The sequence below is a fragment of the Amphiura filiformis genome, chromosome 5, assembly GCF_039555335.1.
Source record: "Amphiura filiformis chromosome 5, Afil_fr2py, whole genome shotgun sequence".
In the NCBI taxonomy this organism is placed as follows: domain Eukaryota; kingdom Metazoa; phylum Echinodermata; class Ophiuroidea; order Amphilepidida; family Amphiuridae; genus Amphiura; species Amphiura filiformis.
The window spans coordinates 156,552-177,232 of NC_092632.1; positions in this window are offsets into that span (position 1 = coordinate 156,552).

Sequence of the window (20,681 nt, forward strand, 5' to 3'; positions counted from 1 at the left end):
TTGAGTTGAAATCACGTTTTTGACCCCTATGACCCTGTTTGACCTTTGACCCCACGAGTTTCATGTGACATGTAGGGGCATGGTCAATGATGGTTGTGACCAAGCTAGGTCAAAATTCGTGCAAGCATGTAAGTGCTAGAGCAAATGTAGTGGTCGGCAGAAGAAAGAAAGAAGAAAGAACCTGTAAGAAAAAAGACACAGCCGTGACTAACGTCACGGCTGTGTAAGAAAGAAAGAAGAAAGAAGAAAGAACCTGTAAGAAAAAAGACACAGCCGTGACTAACGTCACGGCTGTGTAAGAACGAGATCTGATTGCGTTCGCCTGCGACCGCGAGTATGCACAGCCAGCAGTGACAAATGAGTTATGACCCCGAATCTGTGAGAACCGGAAGTGATCCCTTAATTACCTTTGACCCCGCAAAAATATTACATAGTGCTTAGGATGTCATAAGGAATATTCCTGGTGAATTTCAGCTTAATCGGAACTTATACATGAATTTTGATTTTTTTTTAATTTATGATTGACATTTTGACCCCCTTAATGACCTTTGACCTCAATGAAATAAAAACCTCATGTACACCGACAAAATGCATTGTTCTACTTTTAATTAAAAAATTCTACTTTGTTTAGTTGTTGAGATAAAAATTCTTAAAGTTATTTAGCTAAAAGCAGGAAGTGACCCCTTAATGACATTTGACCCCCAAAATAAAAAATACCATGCATACATTAAGTAACCCTAATTCATGTATGATGATTATATTACTCTGCTCTGTTTACATTTTGAGATAAAAATTTTTAAACTTTTTTGTTAATTTTGGTTTTTGACCGGAAGTAACCCCTTAATGACCTTTGACCCCAAAACTGTAGGCATCCTAAAGACCCTAGCTAGTAGCGATGCATGTGTGCTAATGGCGACTCTCTGCTATGTAATATGTAAAGACAGTGATTTTTTGAATATTTTTTACAAATTTTTCAGCCTTTTACCGGAAGTGACCCCTTAATGACCTTTGATCCCAATTCTGTGAAGGACTTTTAGACACTGGCTATAGGTGATGTATGTGTGCAAGTGACGTCACGATGCTATGTTATATGTGGGAGGAGTAGCATTTTTAGTGAAAATCACGTTTTTGGCCACTGACCGGAAGTGGATGACATTTGACCAGAAGTTAATCATGTGACATCTGTGGCACCACCAAACGGTTCTACTCACCAAGTATGGTCAACATGCCTGAAAGCATGTGGCTACGATGGCTGATTTAATGATGTTGACAGAAAGAAGAAGAAAGAAGAAGAAGAAAGAAGAACGCGGTAAAAACAATGCACAGCGCCGATGGCGGCTGTGCAACTAGATATATTGCATCCTTAGTAAGGCTGCGAAGTCTAGCCGTGACCTTGAAATGACATCTGATGACCTTGAAATGACCTTCACCACATTTTGCATCATATCCACATAACATATACTAATTTTCATTCAAATTGAATAAACTTTGTAATTTGACCCCTTTTGACCTTTAGTTGACCTCTGGTGACCTTGAAATGACCCCCAATATATTTTGAATCATATCAAGATCACATATACTAATTTTCATCTAAATTGGACAAATATTAGAATTTGACCCCTTTGACCTTTCGTTGACCTCTGGTGACCTTGAAATGACCTCCAATATATTTTGAATCATATCAAGATCACATATACTAATTTTCATTTAAATTGGACAAACTTTAGAATTTTACCCCTTTTGACCCCAAAACAGACCCCTCCTCCATGTTTAAGCCAAATCTGATTACAATCGTACATGAACATAATGCTAGAGCCCTTTTGGCATTATTCTGATGATCACAGCACGTAATATGCAGAAAATATTGAATTTTAAAGTGATTTTCAGTAATCAACCATTTTTGTCCCCTGTTTGACCTTGAACTCAAAATCTGTGAGGACCCCATAGACACCAACTAATGTCAATGCATATGTGTCAGTCGCATCTCTGTACCATAGAATCTGTAGGAAAAGAAGCATTTTGAAGGTATTTGGTTATGTGCCGGAAATACCCCTTAATGACCTTTGACCCCAAATCTGTGAGGACCCCATAGGCCCCGGCTATAGCCAAGGTCAATGTATAAATCTCATTACTGTACCATGTAATCTGTAGGAGAAGAAGCATTTTTGGTAAAAATCACATTTTTACCCAAAATTACTCATGCATGACGTTTGACCCCAAAGGGGTCATGTCAAATGTAAAGGCTGGGGTAGTGGAGCTTGTGCCCAAGTTTGGTCATAATCGGTCAAATAATAAAGGAGCTAGAGCAAATTATGTTAAATGTTGACAGAAAGAAGAAGAAGAAGAAGAAGAAGAAGAAGAAGAAGAAGAAAGAAACTACTGGGAAACAGGAGTCTAGCCGCCGCTCGGCTAGACTAAGAAACTACTGAAACAGGAGTCAGCCGCCGCTCGGCTAGACTAAGAAGAAGAAAGAAACTACTGATTCAAGAGTCTAGCCGCCGCTCGGCTAGACTAAGAAGAAGAAGAAGAAGAAGAAAGAAACTACTGGGATTCAAGAGTCTAGCCGCCGCTCGGCTAGACTAACTACTGGGATTCAAGAGTCTAGCCGCCGCTCGGCTAGACTAAGAAGAAGAAGAAGAAGAAGAAGAAGAAGAAGAAGAAGAAGAAGAAAGAAACTACTGGGAAACAGGAGTCTAGCCGCCGCTCGGCTAGACTAAGAAGAAGAAGAAGAAGAAGAAAGAAACTACTGGGAAACAGGAGTCTAGCCGCCGCTCGGCTAGACTAAGAAGAAGAAAGAAACTACTGGGATTCAAGAGTCAGCCGCCGCTCGGCTAGACTAAGAAAGAACCTGTAAGAAAAAAGACACAGCCGTGACTAACGTCACGGCTGTGTAACTACTGGGAAACAGGAGTCTAGCCGCCGCTCGGCTAGACTAAAAAAACAAACCATGAAACAGGTAGGGGTTCGAACCCACACCCGTAGAGCGAGATCAGAGTTTAGTTTACAAGCCGGGGTTCTTACCGCTGCGCTATAGAGGGATGCTGAAGTTTTCTGAACAAATTCCAAGTAGTATGTGTTGGTGTTAATGTATAACATTGTGGTCGGATCTAAATTGTATAGAACTGATGTATAGTGTTGATGATAGTGGTGGAATTAGCATGATAAAAGCACCCATTCATGGTTGAATATTGTGAATAGATTGGTTGAATGTTTTTTTTTTTTTTTTTTTACACTGCAGTATTATGATCAATACCAGTTTATAAAGGACATTTTAGTCAACAATACCGGTCTGACGTAATCCCTGCAGAACTCGGTAATAATCCTTAGAAAGCCTATTTAATATTATGTAATGTATAGTGAAGAATGAAAAGGATTAGAACCATAGTGTTGCTTTATCGTAGCAGTTGCCTATACACCGAATACACAGTCATAGTGGGTGATTAGAAAAGGTCGGGGACTCTATAAAACGATGATAAAATCTGTTTGGGCGTTCGCCGGCGCGGCAAATTCGGGATAAATCCTGGCAACTCATCTGGCACACATCAACTCGCCATCATGTTGTTTTCGTGTCAGATGGACGGTGAAGAATAACACAGAATTCCTATGACCGGTATAGGCTCTTATCGCGTGACTGATAGCCGATGCAGAGACTGCAGTAATTAAAAAGACCAAAATGACCCACTTAATGACGGTTGATCTAAAATCTGTGAAGACCCCTAAACTACATTAGTCAATAAACAGTTTGAGTAAATTTCGTGGAATTCTGTCAACTGCTCTAGGAGAAGAAGGAATTGCGCTAAATTGAAAAAGCGTGAAGAGATACAAGAGTCTAGCCGCCGCTCGGCTAGACTAAAAATAGTCACGACTAGCAAAAAAAAAACAAAACAAAACAAAAACAAACCATGAAACAGGTAGGGGTTCGAACCCACACCCGTAGAGCGAGATCAGAGTTTAGTTTACAAGCCGGGGTTCTTACCGCTGCGCTATAGAGGATGCTGAAGTTTTCTGAACAAATTCCAAGTAGTATGTGTTGGTGTTAATGTATAACATTGAGGTCGGATCTAAATTGTATAGAACTGATGTATAGTGCTGATGATAGTGGTGGAATTAGCATGATAAAAGCACCCATTCATGGTTTAATATTGTGAATAGATTGGTCGAATGTTTTTTTTTCTTACCATGTACACTGTAGTATTATGATCAATACCAGTTTATAAAGGACATTTTAGTCAACAATACCGGTCTGACGTAATCCCTGCAGGACTCGGTAATAATCCTTAGAAAGCCTATTTAATATTATGTAATGTATAGTGAAGAATGAAAAGGATTAGAACCATAGTGTTGCTTTATCGTAGCAGTTGCCTATACACCGAATACACAGTCATAGTGGGTGATTAGAAAAGGTCGGGGACTCTATAAAACGATGATAAAATCTGTTTGGGCGTTCGCCGGCGCGGCAAATTTGGGATAAATCCTGGCAACTCATCTGGCACACATCAACTCGCCATCATGTTGTTTTCGTGTCAGATGGACGGTGAAGAATAACACAGAATTCCTATGACCGGTATAGGCTCTTATCGCGTGACTGATAGCCGATGCAGAGACTGCAGTAATTAAAAAGACCAAAATGACCCACTTAATGACGGTTGATCTAAAATCTGTGAAGACCCCCTAAACTACATTAGTCAATAAACAGTTTGAGTAAATTTCGTGGAATTCTGTCAACTGCTCTAGGAGAAGAAGGGAATTGCGCTAAATTGAAAAAGCGTGAAGAGATACAAGAGTCTAGCCGCCGCTCGGCTAGACTAAAGAAGAAGCAGAAACCGCTGGGATGCAAGAGTCCAGCCGTTGCTCGGCTGGACTAAGAAGAAGAAGAAGAAGAAGAAGAAGAAGAAGAAGAAGAAGAAGAAGAAGAAGAAAGAAACTACTGGGAAACAGGAGTCTAGCCGCCGCTCGGCTAGACTAATAAGAAGAAGAAGAAGAAGAAAAAGAAAAAGAAAGAAACCGCTGAGAAACAAGACCCCTAAGACCCCAGCGTGACCTTTGACCCCACGAGTTTCATGTGACATGTAGGGGCATAGTCAATGATGGTTGTGACCAAGTTAGGTCGAAATCGGTGTAAGCATGTGAGTGCTAGAGCAAATGTAATGGTCGGCAGAAAGAAGAAGAAGAAGAAGAAGAAGAAGAAGAAGAAGAAGAAGAAGAAGAAGAAGAAGAAGAAGAAGAAGAAGAAGAAGAAGAAGAAGAAGAAGAAAGAAGAAGAAAGAAGAAGAAGAAGAAGAAGAAGAAGAAGAAGAAAGAAGAAGAAAGAACCTGTAAGAAAAAAGACACAGCAGTGACTAACGTCACGGCTGTGTAAGAAACTGCTGAAATACAAAAGTCCAGCCGTAGTTCGCCGAACTAAGAAGAAGAACTAGTGGCAAATGGTGGTCATAGACCACAAACCTAGCTGGGGCATGTTGGTGTTTTAGAGGTTTTTGGGTGGTTTTCTTTTGCCATTTCGAAGAACTGGTGAGGCGTATAGGGATGTAACTTGACGAGGTTGTGGTAAGCGGCAGTCGTAAGATCCGATGCAATTTTTGTTGCAAGATATGCAAATTAGTCACCACATTTGTCTATTTTTTTATTTGTCGAAATGCTTTTGGCCATTTTTCGGAACTGGTGAGGCATATAGAAATGTAATTTGGTACGTGGGTGATGGTTAAGAGCAGTCTTAAGATCAGATGGTATTTTTGTCACAAAAATATGCAAATCAGCCACCTCATTTCCTTTTTTTCTATTTTAAAAATGCTTTTTGCCATTTTTCGGAACTGGTAGGGGGTATATAGATGTAACTTGGTAGGGTGGTGGTAAAGGGGCAGTCTTAAGATCCCACGTGATTTTTGTCGCAAAATATTCAAATTAGCCACCTCATTAACATTTGCATATTTGTTTATTTTTATAAAGGCTTTTTGCCATTTTTGGAACTGGTGAGGCGTATAGAGATTTAACTTGGTGGGATGGTGGTAAGGGGCAGTCTTAAGATCCCATGTGATTTTTGTCACAAAATATGCAAATTAGCTACCTCATTTGCATATTTTTATTTTTAAAAACGTTTTTAATATAATTATTTAATGATAAATGAACTATCACTAAATGTTCCTGTCAGTGCTGCAGTGCAAAACGTCTCATGCAATTCCATCTTTAACATTACATTCAAAATATAATTACATTGTAAATTGGAACTGATACCAATTTTTTTCAGGAATATCTTGTTTATGATGTTTCAGATGGCAATGATGACTCTAGGCGTTGACTCCGTTCTTCTGATGATATACCAGGCTTGTTGTTCCACGCTCGAGGCGTACGGCGGGTGACAAAGCATTTCACGTGGTTGGCTCATATATATTTTTGGAAACAGCTTCCTGTTGACATCAGAGAGACGGCATCCGCCCACATCTTCAAACGGAATCTGAAAACCCATTTATTCCCTAAAGTTTAGGGATTTGTTCGGGGTCATCCGAGGTCACAAGGGTCATCTGAGGTCAAATTAGTCAAAACAACATATAGAGCCAAATTTTCAAAAGGTCATTTTGGGGTCACCAGGGTCATCTGAGGTCAAATTAGTAAAAACTGTCGTATTGCCATGAAACTTAGTGAGTACAGTCAACATTTAGACCCACATTTCTTGAAGGTCATTTTGGGGTTATCCGAGGTCATCCAGGAGTCATCTAAGGTCAAATTAGTAAAACTGTTGTATGGGCATGAAACTTGGTAGGTACAGTCAACATATAGAGCCAAATTTTCAAAAGGTCATTTTGGGGTCACCAGGGTTATCTGAGGTTAAATTAGTAAAAACTGTCGTATTGGCATGAAACTTAGTGAGTACAGTCAACATTTAGAGCCAAATTTTGGGAAGGTCATTTAGGGGTCACCAGAGGTCATCTGAGGTCAAATTAGTAAAAACTGTCGGATGGGCATGAAACTTGATGGGTACCGTCACAATCAGCCAGGTAATTGTGACAGCCGAAAACCGCCAAATACCGATGAGCGCCTGGTCTTTATAATAATACACAACATCATTCTGTCTATCTGTCCGTCTGTCTGTTCGCCTATTTTCTCGGAGACTAGGTGTCGCACGTTCCTAAAACTTGGTGGGCGGATGCATCTTGACCCGAGACAGTTTGTTTTGGTTAGAGGGTTATGGTCATCTGAGGTCATCCAGGGGTCATCTAAGGTCAAATTAGTAAAGACTGCCGTATGTTCATAAAACTTGGTGGGTACAGTCAACATTTAGAGCCAAATTTTTGGAAGGTTATTTTGGAGTCAAATTTTGGGAAGGTCCTTTCGGGGTTACTAAGGGTCATCTGAGGTAAAAATTGTCGTATGGACATGAAACTTCTACCGCGAAATTCTTAGACAGACGTCTAAGATTGCATCTTAGACATGTAAGGTTAGGCGTATTATCTTAGGCATCCTTAGAAGGTATCCGCCATCCATACATAAAGAGGGCCGAACGCCGTATGCAAAATCAATGGTTGCGATTATACGTACGTTATGGACGCATGTATGAACGCACGTATCACGTATAAATAAAACAATACTCACGTTGTGAAGCAACTTGATAGGCAACCAACGCAATGGCTGCTGCAGTTATTAACCAACGCATTTTGTATTAAAGCCACAGGCGTCTTGCATCTCCTCTGCACTGAAAAGAAATGTTAATTTGCTTAATGTACTTATTTCACTGGTTGCAAACATTAAAGAAGATGTATACACAAATTTATTGTCAAATCTGGACTTACTTTTTAAAAGGGCATTTCGTGATCCACAGCCTCATCCCCCCACTTTTCTCAAAAAAAGTTGAGATTTTTATATCATTGGAATACTCTGGCTACATAATGTTTATGTACACAATATTTCTTGCAGATTAATTTGTTTAGCAAAGATATCGCGAAATTTGAATTTCGTTCTGGTGCACCAGAACGTAATTACAACGTATTGTCTATGGAGCAGTGTAATACACATAATCATGCATACATAGGGCCTGCACTTGGTCTCGACATTTGAAAGGGGTGTGAATTCATTTTTGGATACGCCCCTATTATAATTAGGTAATACTCACACATATTCCCTATATGTATATATATATACATGTACTACATGTAGTAGGGATGACCAATGAACCATCAACTTGATTAGAACACTCCCATAGACATGCAGGGAGCTCAACTGTGCACTGCTTGCACAGACATTTCTAAATTGAGCTTTTTCTGTAAAAATTGGGGATGTTAATGCCAATTATGTTTTGTAACTATCTTGCAAATTACAGCAACATAAATTATTTCATTTTCCTGTAAGTGCGAGTCAAAATTGGTCCATCGCCACAGTGCGCTTAATTGCCAGTGGCTGAGTTCAGCACTGCTCAAGAATGGCACAAAATATTCATGTCAATAAGATCAGGTGAACAATGTGGCCTACTGAGCTGTAATTTGGCAGAGTTGCCAGTAATACCTATATCATACCCTCTGTAAAAAGATTAAAAAATTGAACAAGTAGATCTCGAGTTACAAATTAAATCACCAGCTTCCTTTTGAAATTTCCATACTCCTTTCGAATCATGCTAAGAAGACACCTTTCTGAACATAAATGTGAAGTTTCGTGCTCATTCGATGTATTGTTCACCTGATTTCAACCCTAAACGTTTTCTTATATTTAGGCCTATACCATCTACAACTTGCTGCTGGCTATACCTTGTTTAGAACTTTCAAAAGAAGTAACTGAATGTGCAACCATAACTGTTTCAAAATAGCCTGGGAAAGTCATGCAGCTAACTTCGAGGTCATGCATTGAATTGTATTGAATAAGGAATACTACGGGAACCAGCACCTTTTGTTAGAAGTCACACATGAGCATGATGAGTGAAGTGGATAACCTCTATTGTTGTGAATGAGTCAATGACCTTCAATGACACTTAAGATTTTCTTTGCATACACTTACTAATTGGCCATATTAAAGCCAATAACATTGAAATTGGTTTGTGAAAAAAAAAGTTCACCTGTAGCCTACTTAGTGCAATTTTGAATTTGTGCCATATCGGCCATCTTGGATGATTTTTGCCAAATGTTCTCTAAATGCATGATTTCAATGCCTCGGTTTGAAAAAATACTTTATGCCATTGACTAGTAAAGTGCCATTTCATAAGAAACCCCTTTGATACTTCACAATATGCTTGTTTCATGTTTGCATATATGTTAAAATAAAGAAATATATAAAGGTAAATATATGAATATATGAATACAAAAGCCACCTAAGTCCATACTTAAACCAAATTGAGTTAAGCATGGGAAAGTGTTGCTTTACATAGGCCTGTCATATGTATGAAAGAACAACTCAAATTCATCCTCTGTGTCTATTGAGCATGTGAAAAATAGCATGTATGAAAGAATCACCCAATTCCATGATTTGAGTCTTGTAACACATTGATTAAAATCCAGTATGTATAAAAGTCCACTTGTAACACATTCATTGCTAGAGAGAGACTTTTGAAAAAAATGGGTTTAATAAAGGAAAGTGTGTGGTTTATATTGCATGGCAGAATGCTTATCAACATTATACATACCTGTGCGCTTTATTTTGTATTATCTTACTAGTGGTAATCTCATTCTAACCATGGAAGAAAGAGATGAGAAGGAACCACAACGACTTCGATCGGCCAAGTTTTAATCCACTTATCTATTGACGCATGAAAAGAAAAGCTATCAATGGTACTTACTTTCATGTATGATCCATTTACCGCGATCGATGCTTGGCGAAATCATTACTGGAAAAAAACTATAACAAACCCATCCAAGAACAAACAAACGCTACCCAGAAGTAAGATTATGGAATTTCACTGATGCTCTGAACATGTATAGTAGCTTTGTTTTGGGATCTACAGTCAAACTGTTTTCTTGATCGTGTTGTGTAGAAAATGTCCTTTAACACATCGAAAACGTCATCAAAATCGGCCGTTTTTTTGCTGAGTTTCATCTTTAGCAAATAAGGTAAGATTTTGGTGACTTTTTTGATGAAAAATAGATGCAAAATGTTCTTAAATAATGCACAATGTTCCGGTTGAGTCCGGTACATGAAACCTGTTTAATTTAATAGTTTATATGTGTATAATCGTAACTAGCTAACTCGTTTCAGTGCCAAAGACTGCCAACTCTGAGAAAAAAGTCATCAAAGTTCGGGAAAATTTGGCGAAATGGAAGAAAAAGATGTAGGCCATCAATGACCGATGATCACGTCACCAGAGAAAATCCTATAGAGTGCTTGCACGGAAGGTCATTAGTTCAAATCATCCTTCAGACACGCTCCAGAAGACATGCAAATACATGGAGTACAATACCAATCACCTATTTAACGCGGGGTATTGATCAAAGTAAATCCTCATGAATAACAATGTCAATTAAATGTCGGTAAAGGGAGTGGACAAAGTGAATGCGTCCGTTGTGGTTCCTTCTTATCTCTTTCTTCCATGTTCTAACATTATTGTCTTTGTATATGGTCCAAAATTTAAAATGAACCCCACGAAGTCCCTGAAATGCTAATCGTCATACCTAATACAGGTTAATCCACTCATTTGCACGTAAAACTTACCATATTGACCAGGTAAATCTAACTGAAGGAATTAAAATGATACACAGGGTTTTCTCTCAAAATCACTTCCCATGGACTTAGGTGGCTTTTGTATTCATGTATTCATATGCTTATGCCAATTTTGCTCCTAATTGCTATTTTTGGACCTTGTCATTTCATTTCGTTCCAATGACCTGTCAGAATGGGAAACTTTGAAAATTCATAATTCGAAAAGTTTTTGACCGATTTTGACCATTTAACCACCAAAATACTTCTATTGATGAGTTCTATCCAGAAAACGATCTTTTGTAGCAATAGGGGCAACATGAAGTTTTGATGGTTATCCCTACATGTAGTAAATCTGTCTGCTTTGTCTGTATTTTAGTTAAACACAATTTCATCATACATAACAATAGCTCTTTTGTGTGCAATCATCCCGGGCAATAAGTGGGCAATAATAGAGGATGTGCGTGAAATTATTGATTGGCTCCATACAAAGGATTTGAACCGGTGTCTTGCACCGTCATGGCGCAGTGCAGTCCATTCAATGAAATGTTGTCATCAACCTATTTGTGATGCGATCAAGCCAAATCAGTCGGAACTCGGAAATATTGATTTTGAGATATAGCCAAACAAAGGAAATTTTTCCTTTTGTTTCCTATTGTTTTGGAAACTCTTTAAATGCTCATATCTTTGGAACTGGTTGTTCAATTTCAATACGATTTTCTTCAAAATCCAGCTTTATAAATACTTTTTATAATCCTATAGGAAACTGAAAATTTATTATTGCCGAGTTCCGACTGATTTTGCTTGATCGCATCACATTTGATCGTTGTGCATTTGTTATGTGCGTGAGACGAACTGTCACGGTAGATTGCAATCATGCTTTTGTTGAATGTATTTGAGTAGTCCGCCTATTTACGGTATGATACGTCATATGCACAACCTCTATAGAAGTGTGTATAGTTATAAGCTTCATTCACATGCGGCCTTCAGATAATAGATCAGTGACCGGGTTGTTTACTACATCAAATTATTGCTGAACCATGAAATGGTATCAGCCTATATCAGTGTATGTAATAGAGAGTTCCCGTGTTTTGGGTTACCCGCCATCTTGGAGGGAAACCTAAACTCCGTTTACAATTTTCAGAATACCAACACTCGCGATATAATTAGCAAATGTTATTTTGTAGAATGTAGCACCAATAGGGTCATTGACCAAATCAAAGGAATGAGGAATACGGCGGTTCGAATCACGTTATAAACACAAACTTCTGTATATAATGGGTGACTTTAATATTAATTTGTTGAATGAGGACATCCATACACCTACTTCTGACTTCATTAGTGTAATGACAAGTCACTCTTTGTATCCTAGCATTACTAAACCAACCCGAATTACTTCAAAATCAGCAACGCTTATTGACAATATATTTACTAACTCCCATACAAAGCAAATTGCTGGTATTATTCTAACTGACATTAGTGATCATTTACCAATTTTCATCTCAACAAATCTATCGATATATCAAAAAGATGTAACCCATACCAATGTAGAAGTTAGACAGATAAATGATCAAAATGTACAAGTTTTTAAAAACAAATTGAGTTGCGTTGATTGGGATATTGTTTGCTCATCAGAAGATGTCAATGTATCATACACTTCCTTCCTTGATAAGTTTAATCAATTGTACGATGAGGCTTTTCCAAAAAAGAAATTGAAAAAACATACTAGAAAAAACAAACCAAAATCACCTTGGATAACATTTTCATTGTTGAAGTGTATTCGTAGAAAGAATATTTTGTATAAAAAATCACTAAATAAACCAACTGAAGGTAATATCCAAAAGTACAAAATGTACAGAAATAAACTAAATAGTTTACTTAGATTGGCGAAACAAAATTACTTTAGTACCTTATTAAAAAAGAAAAATACAATATGAGAAATACATGGAAAATTCTTAACTCAATTATTAGGTCTTCATTTATTTATTTATTTATTTAAACTTTCTTTACCCAGGGTAGCTCCTTCAATGTCAAACACTGATTTCCAAGGAGGCCCTGCATTTACATTGTGAACAAGAAGCATAATATTTATATACAGTAATAAATCAGAAAATACATTATAAATGGCACATGAAATTGAAAACAATTGAGAAAACATGAAAATTCAGATTAAAAGACATATTACACTGGTTTTATCAAAAACAACTGCTTAAATTGAGTAATACTCATTGACTTAAAATTACATCTACTATCATTTGGAAGGCTATTCCACAATTTAGTAGCACGTGAATGAAATGTTCTTTTACCTGCATTAATATTATATGGTGGTTCAAAAAGAGCAAAGTTGGTTTGACTCCTGGTTCCTTTAGAGTGCATATCATGCATAAAAGTGAACTGGGAGGAAAGGTAACCAGGAGCCATTCCTTTCAAGCATTTGACGGTAAGTGTTGCCATGTAGTTGAAACACCTATCATTTAATTTATTCCAATGAAGAGTACTCATCATGTCATCAATTGGTGTTCTGATATCAGCGGAAAGAATAATACGAGCAAGCCTATTGTGAAGAATTTGGAGGGAGTTGGAGAGCTCAACAGAACAGTTAGACCAAACAGTATTACAATAATCAAAATTAGGCATAACAATTGCATTGGCAAGCATGATGAGGGTATCTTTTGGAATATAAGGTTTGACACGCTTAATTACACCACATCGCTTAGAAATACAGGAAGACATTGCATTAATATGATCAGACCAAGCCATGGTAGGATCAAATGTAACACCAAGGTACTTAAATACATCAACACGCTCAATAGTATCATTATTGTAATATAAACTAACATCTGTAAAGTTTTTTAACACCCTGCTAGTGCCGAACACCATGAACTTAGTTTTCTGAATGTTTAATGTAAGATTATTATTCTTGAACCAGTCAACAATTTTGGATAAATTACATTGAAGCTTTGATTGAAGAGTAGAAGAGTCATTAGCAGTACATAGTAATGTGGTGTCATCGGCAGGTTAAATATACACAAAGACCAGATGGAAAATGTCTTGTGCTTTCACCAGCGAGATCATCAGTTGATTGCCACCTGTCTTGGGGAGTTTCGGCCCTCTTATAATCAAGACTCCCTCGCGGTGGGGGGCCGGCAGTGAAAGAAACACCACCTCCCGCTGGTGAGCTACTAAATAAAACTAAAACTCTGCTTCTAGCATCTGTTGCTAAATAAACAATCTGCTTCTCAGAAAATGAAACCGGCACAGGCCAGCTAACCAAAATAGAAGATCAAGCACCAGTTAGCACCCATACTATGTCAGCATGACAAAGCAAGACGCTTTGCCCATATGGGGATACGCCATCACCGTCAAAAGGGGGATCTGTGTATATGTACCCCAGATGACCAAACTAGTCTGTAGTAAGCAGACGGGATAAGGCGCCTCTAACCCTACCATGCAGCTGGAATCACTTAACCCTAGCTAACTGGAGTTGATATGAAGGAATGAGAACAAGTAAAAGGGTATCTTTTGGAATATAAGGTTTGACACGCTTAATTACACCACATCGCTTAGAAATACAGGAAGACATTGCATTAGTAAAAGGGTATCTTTTGGAATATAAGGTTTGACACGCTTAATTACACCACATCGCTTAGAAATACAGGAAGACATTGCATTAATATGATCAGACCAAGCCATGGTAGGATCAAATGTAACACCAAGGTACTTAAATACATCAACACGCTCAATAGTATCATTATTGTAATATAAACTAACATCTGTAAAGTTTTTTAACACCCTGCTAGTGCCGAACACCATGAACTTAGTTTTCTGAATGTTTAATGTAAGATTATTATTCTTGAACCAGTCAACAATTTTGGATAAATTACATTGAAGCTTTGATTGAAGAGTAGAAGAGTCATTAGCAGTACATAGTAATGTGGTGTCATCGGCATACATAGTACATTTACAATCAACACTATTAGAAAGACTATTAACAAATATTATAAAAAGAAGCGGGCCTAAAATAGAGCCTTGAGGAATGCCAATGTTAATGTTCTTAAAATCAGATAATGTGGCATTAATGTTAACAGCTTGAGCTCTATTACCAAGATAAGATTCAAACCACTCAAGTGTTGTACCTTTTATACCATAGTTGCTAAGTTTATCAATTAAAAGAGAATGTTTAACACAATCAAAAGCCTTTTTGAGATCAAGAAATATTGCACCGGTGGCTTGTCCATTATCCATGTTTTTTTAAATGAAATCTTGAACATCATTCAGGGTAGTTGCTGTTGAGTGATTGCTACGGAAACCAGATTGGTTCTCTGACAGAATACCCATAGAAGTTAAATAAGAATATAATTGATTATGAACAGCTCTTTCAATAATTTTGGAAATGAGAGGCAGGACAGAAATAAGCCTGTAATTTCCAACATCCAATTTATCACCTGCCTTAAAAATTGGGGTGACTTTAGCCAACTTCCAGTCTGTTGGATAAACAGATGTATTTAAAGAAAGATTACAAATATATGCTATAGAATGACAAATGTATGGTGCAGCTAGCTTCAATAACTTGACACTAAAATCATCCATACCAGGTGACTTATTGTTTGGAATATCGCAAATATGTTTATATACGAACTCTGGGGTAATATAACTAAACTTAAAAGTACTAGTACATGTATTAAAACTGTTGCTATTAATATTTACATCATCAAAATCTTTAGCAAGTGTAGCCCCTATTGAGGTAAAATAATCATTGAATACATTGGCAGTTTCTTTAAGAGAAGATGTCAACCCGCTATCAGTATCACTCTTCACAGTTGTGATTGTTGAAGAAGATTTTGAAGGCAATAATTTCTTAATTGAAGACCAGAGCTTTTTAGAGTTACCTACATTATTTGTGATAGAATCAGTATAAAATTTCTTTTTAAGAGTGTAACGCAAGTTATTTGCTTTATTGCGATACATTTTTGCCATTTGCCAATCATGCAAATCATTTGTCTTATGAGCCTTACCATAATAGAAATCGCGATCTTTGCAAACAGATAGAAATTCACTGGTGATCCATTCAGGTTGAGAACCTTTTATACGTTTCTCTCTGATAGGTGCATGGATATTACAGGCATCATTAAACATTGATTTCCATGTGTCTAAGGCTATATTTACATCATTAATACTTTGTACACAGTTCCAATTAGTCTTACTGATCGTATTCACAAACTCTTGCTCATTGAAATTCCTATATGATCTGGTTTTAGTAACCTTAGGAGTAGACTTAATTTGTTTCATCTTTCGAACAACATAAATAAGATTGTGGTCACTAAGTCCCAGACTATGAACACCAGATGCAATAACCGTTTCTGGTCTTGTTACAAAAGCAAGATCAATAGTTGTTTTACTCTTCTCTGTAATACGAGTGTAATCCTTAATTAGTTGAGTAAATTGGGAGTGATTAGCTAATTTAGTAACTTTCCTAGATTCAGTACCAGGCTTAGATACATCAAGATTAAAATCACCTAAGACAATTACATTATCGTACATAGAAACTCAATTTTGAAACATAGCATCAATCTTATCAGTGTATTCAGCTTTAGCATCTGGAACACGATAAACAGTACCAACTAAGATGGGTTTGCTGTGAGGAAGACATATTTCAACCCAAAGTGCTTCAACATCATTGATAAGAAGATTGCTTTTTTCAACAAAGGTTAAATTATCCTTAATGTAAATTACATTTCCCCCATGGTTTTCATTTTTCCTGTCTATTCTACACAAATTATAACCATCAATTTCAATTTCAGAATTATCAATACCACTTGTAAGCCAAGTTTCATTTAGTGACAACAAATCAATATTATTATCATGAAGAAGAATGTCAATATACTCAACTTTGTTTTTTAAACTCTGAACATTAAGGTGAGCCATTTTTAGCCCTTTGCCAAGAGCACATTTGAGATCAATAAAAGGCTCTTTACTATAAGGAAGTTCATTCCAACAAGTCCTATAGAAACATGATTGACACCAATATGGGCCATTGTTATTATAATCAGTGACACAGTTATTATGAAACATCAATGAACATTGAATGCATGAAATGGTTTGATGAGATGGGATTATCTTACAAGTACACTCAGCACAAATTGTATTGTTATCACTTGTGACTTTACAATGAGATGGTTGATGGGATGAAAGGATGGTATTTTTAACAGTGTTAGTTGTGTCACTGTAATTATTTACACTATTATTGCACATATTATTATTTTCACTACATATTGGAGAAACATAATTATTAAACGCATTTGAATTACAATTACTTGGCATTTGCAAATAAATTGCACAATCAGGATTTGAAGAAGTATCAACATTGAAAACACTCTTAACATCTGAATTTAAATTAGTTCCTTTGTTATAAAGCTTCATGTACATAGGTTTTATCACACTGTCATTGATCTTATTTGTTTTATCACACTGTCATTGATCTTATTTGTAGAATTTCTGATAAATTTGTACAAAATGGAAAAACGATTACAGATCCAAAACAAATTGCTAATGAATTTAACAAGTATTTCGCTAACATAGGTCCTTCGTTATCTTCTAGTATCAAACATACTGGAAGCGATTATAACACTTACCTTAAGAAAACTTATTTCAGTGCTACTTGTTTTTTAAAACCAACGGACGAAGATGAAATAACTAAAATAATAGGTAAACTTGGAAGCAAAAAGAGTCCGGGTCATGATAATTTAAAATCTGATATTGTAAAACAAATAATTGCAAATGAAATTTCCTACCCCCTAAAAATACTTTTTAACCAATCTCTTGGTAGTGGAGTTGTTCCAAACGATTTAAAGATAGCTAAAGTTGTGCCCATTTACAAAAAGGACAACCCTGAAATATTTGGTAATTACAGGCCTGTTTCTGTGTTACCGTGTTTTTCCAAAATTTTGGAACGTATTATGCACAATAGATGTTATGATTTTTTGACCAAAAATAACATCCTGTACAAAAACAATATGGTTTTCGAAACAAGCATGCTACATATATGGCTGTTCTGGATTTTGTAAAAGACATAAGTGAGGCTATAGATAATGATATGTATACACTAGGTATTTTATGGATCTATCGAAAGCCTTCGATACCATAGACCACGATATATTACTCAGTAAGCTGTATCACTATGGTTTTCGTGGCGTATCACACAATTGGTTTTCAAATTATCTCTCTAATAGGAAACAATATGTATCGTATAATAATGTTGTGTCATCTAATGAAAATGTAATTTGTGGTGTGCCCCAGGGTTCAATACTGGGGCCATTACTTTTCATAATTTATATGAATGATATTTGTTTTACATCCAAATTATTATCATTTATTTTATTTGCTGACGACACAACTGTATTTCATACTGATCGTGATGTAAATGTGCTTTATGATACAATGAACTGTGAGTTAAAAGAAGTATGCAATTGGTTCAAATGCAATAAATTATCACTCAATGCATCAAAAACAAACCTTATGCTTATAGGAACAGCATATCGAACAAAACACGCTCAAATAAATACTGATATTTACTTAGATGGTTGTAAATTAACTCGTGTTTCTACTGCAAAATTCTTAGGTATAACAATTGATGAGAATTTGACGTGGAAATTCATTCATTCATTCATTCATTCACTTTATTTATACACGGTTACATGTTCAAAAATATTTGTTCTTCCACACGTCCGTGGTGTAAAACATTAAACATAAAAACAAGATTAAAAGATAGATATATAAAAGAACATTATTATATACAGGTTATTACAAAACATGATAAGAGATCGTTTTAAAAACAATTATCTTACAGATGTAAAAAACTTTAAGAAAAAAAAATACATAAATCTTTAAATAATTCAAAGTTAAATTTACAATTTTTCAAAATAATAACACCAAAAAATTACACAAATAATATCTAGTTAAAACATAAAACATATTGAGATGGATTGCATTTAAAAATAATGTTTTAAGTAACCTGTTTTGAAATTGCGAAATATTGCACGCTTGTTTAGTCAAATCAGGAAGAGCATTCCAGCATATTGCACCTTTATACGATAATGATCTTTTCTTGAACTCTGTTCTGGGTTTTGGGATGAGAACGTTTTTGTGGCCCCTTAGATTGTATCCAGAATCTCTTATAGAAAATCTATTTGTCAGATAGGAAGGCACATGGTTATTCATTATTTTATACATAGTACTTGCAAGGTGATTATCATGCCTTTTTCTTAAATTGTGCCACTTCATAGTGCTTAATGCTGCCGTCGCAGATTCATATCGACCAACACCAGTAGATATTCTAGCAGCTCTGTTTTGGAGTTTTTGGACCTTATGAAAAGAAGATTGGTTGCATGTACCCCATATAACATTACAGTAATCAAAGTGAGGTGCAACGATGGTCTTATATAACACATCGAGTGTCTTGGATGGAATAAGTGACCTTGCTTTATTAAGATAGTACAAGCCTGGTTTTACCTTCTTTTCAATATGATGTACATGGTCATTCCATGACAGATTTTCGTCAATTATGAAACCAAGATGTTTACATTTTTTAACACGAGTGAGCTTGGATCCATTAATATGAACATTTATGTTCTCATCGTTAATCCTACATAGTCTCTGCTTAGAACCCATTATAAGAAGTTCTGTTTTGCGTACATTGAGACTCAGTTTGTTACGTATAAGCCAATTAGATACATTTTTCAAATCAGTGTTAAGGGTACAATTTAAGTCATTTACATCTTTACAGACAGTGTATAAGGCAGTGTCATCTGCATACATACTTACTTTAGTTCTAAAAGATACCACATTCGGGAGATCATTGATGTATATAATGAACAATAATGGTCCAAGAATTGACCCTTGAGGAATTCCACAGACACAATCTGCTTGTTTTGATGAGATACCATTAATAGTTACACTGTGTGACCTATTTAAGAGGTAATTTTAAACCACGCTATACATTTCATCATCGAGATCATACAATTTCAATTTATCAATTAAAGTTTCATGGTGCATAGTATCGAAGGCCTTTTTAAGGTCCAACATAACAAGTCCTATGACGTTGCCTTTATCTATTGCATCGAACCAGTCATCGGTGACATTAAGTAAAGAAGTCTCAGTACTGTATCCCGGCCTAAATCCTGACTGACAACTGTACAGTTTTCCCTTAATATGATCATAAAGCTGGTCAAATACTGCACGTTCACAAATTTTTGAAAGTACTGGGAGAACGGCAATTGGCCTGTAGTTACCAGGATCCGTTTTTTCACCTGCACCTTTGTAAATAGGATTTACTCTTGCTTTCTTCCAGCTTTTCGGAAAAATGCCGGTCTTCAGAGACAGATTGATGATGTGCGTGATAGGATCAATAATTGCAACGCCTGCTTTCTTAAGTAACCTTGCCGAAATGTTATCATTCCCAGTTGCTTTACTTTCACTTAATGTCTCAATATATTTACGGACATATTCATGACTTACAGACTGGAAAGAGAACTTGTGGCTATCCACACTGTTAGGTATAGTGTCTACACTCTGTTCACACTTACTATTACTAGTTACAACATTATCATCATTATCGTGACCACAGATAAATGAAATTTATAAGGTGTGTTCGAGAAAAATATAGGTGTCTTAAATAAAGTTAAGCACTTCTTGCCAAAACAATCATTGTATCAATTGTACTGCTCCCTAATTTTGCCTTATATGACCTATGGAATATTGTTATGGGGTAATGCCAGCAAAGAGTACCTTGTGAAAATGTTTAAACTTCAAAAAGGGCTTTAAGAATCATCTCTAATAGCTCTTATCTATGCCATACAAAGCCTTTGTTTGAAAACTACAATACCTTAAATATTTTCGAATTGTACAACAAAGAACTGGGTATATTTATGTATAAGTATAAGACTGGTTTACTTCCTCAATCATTTGATAATTTATTTACGGAATTGGAAAGTATTCACAAATATGATACGAGAAACAAGACTGATTACAGACTCGAAATACACAAAATTAAATCTGTATTTACTTTGGGACCGAAA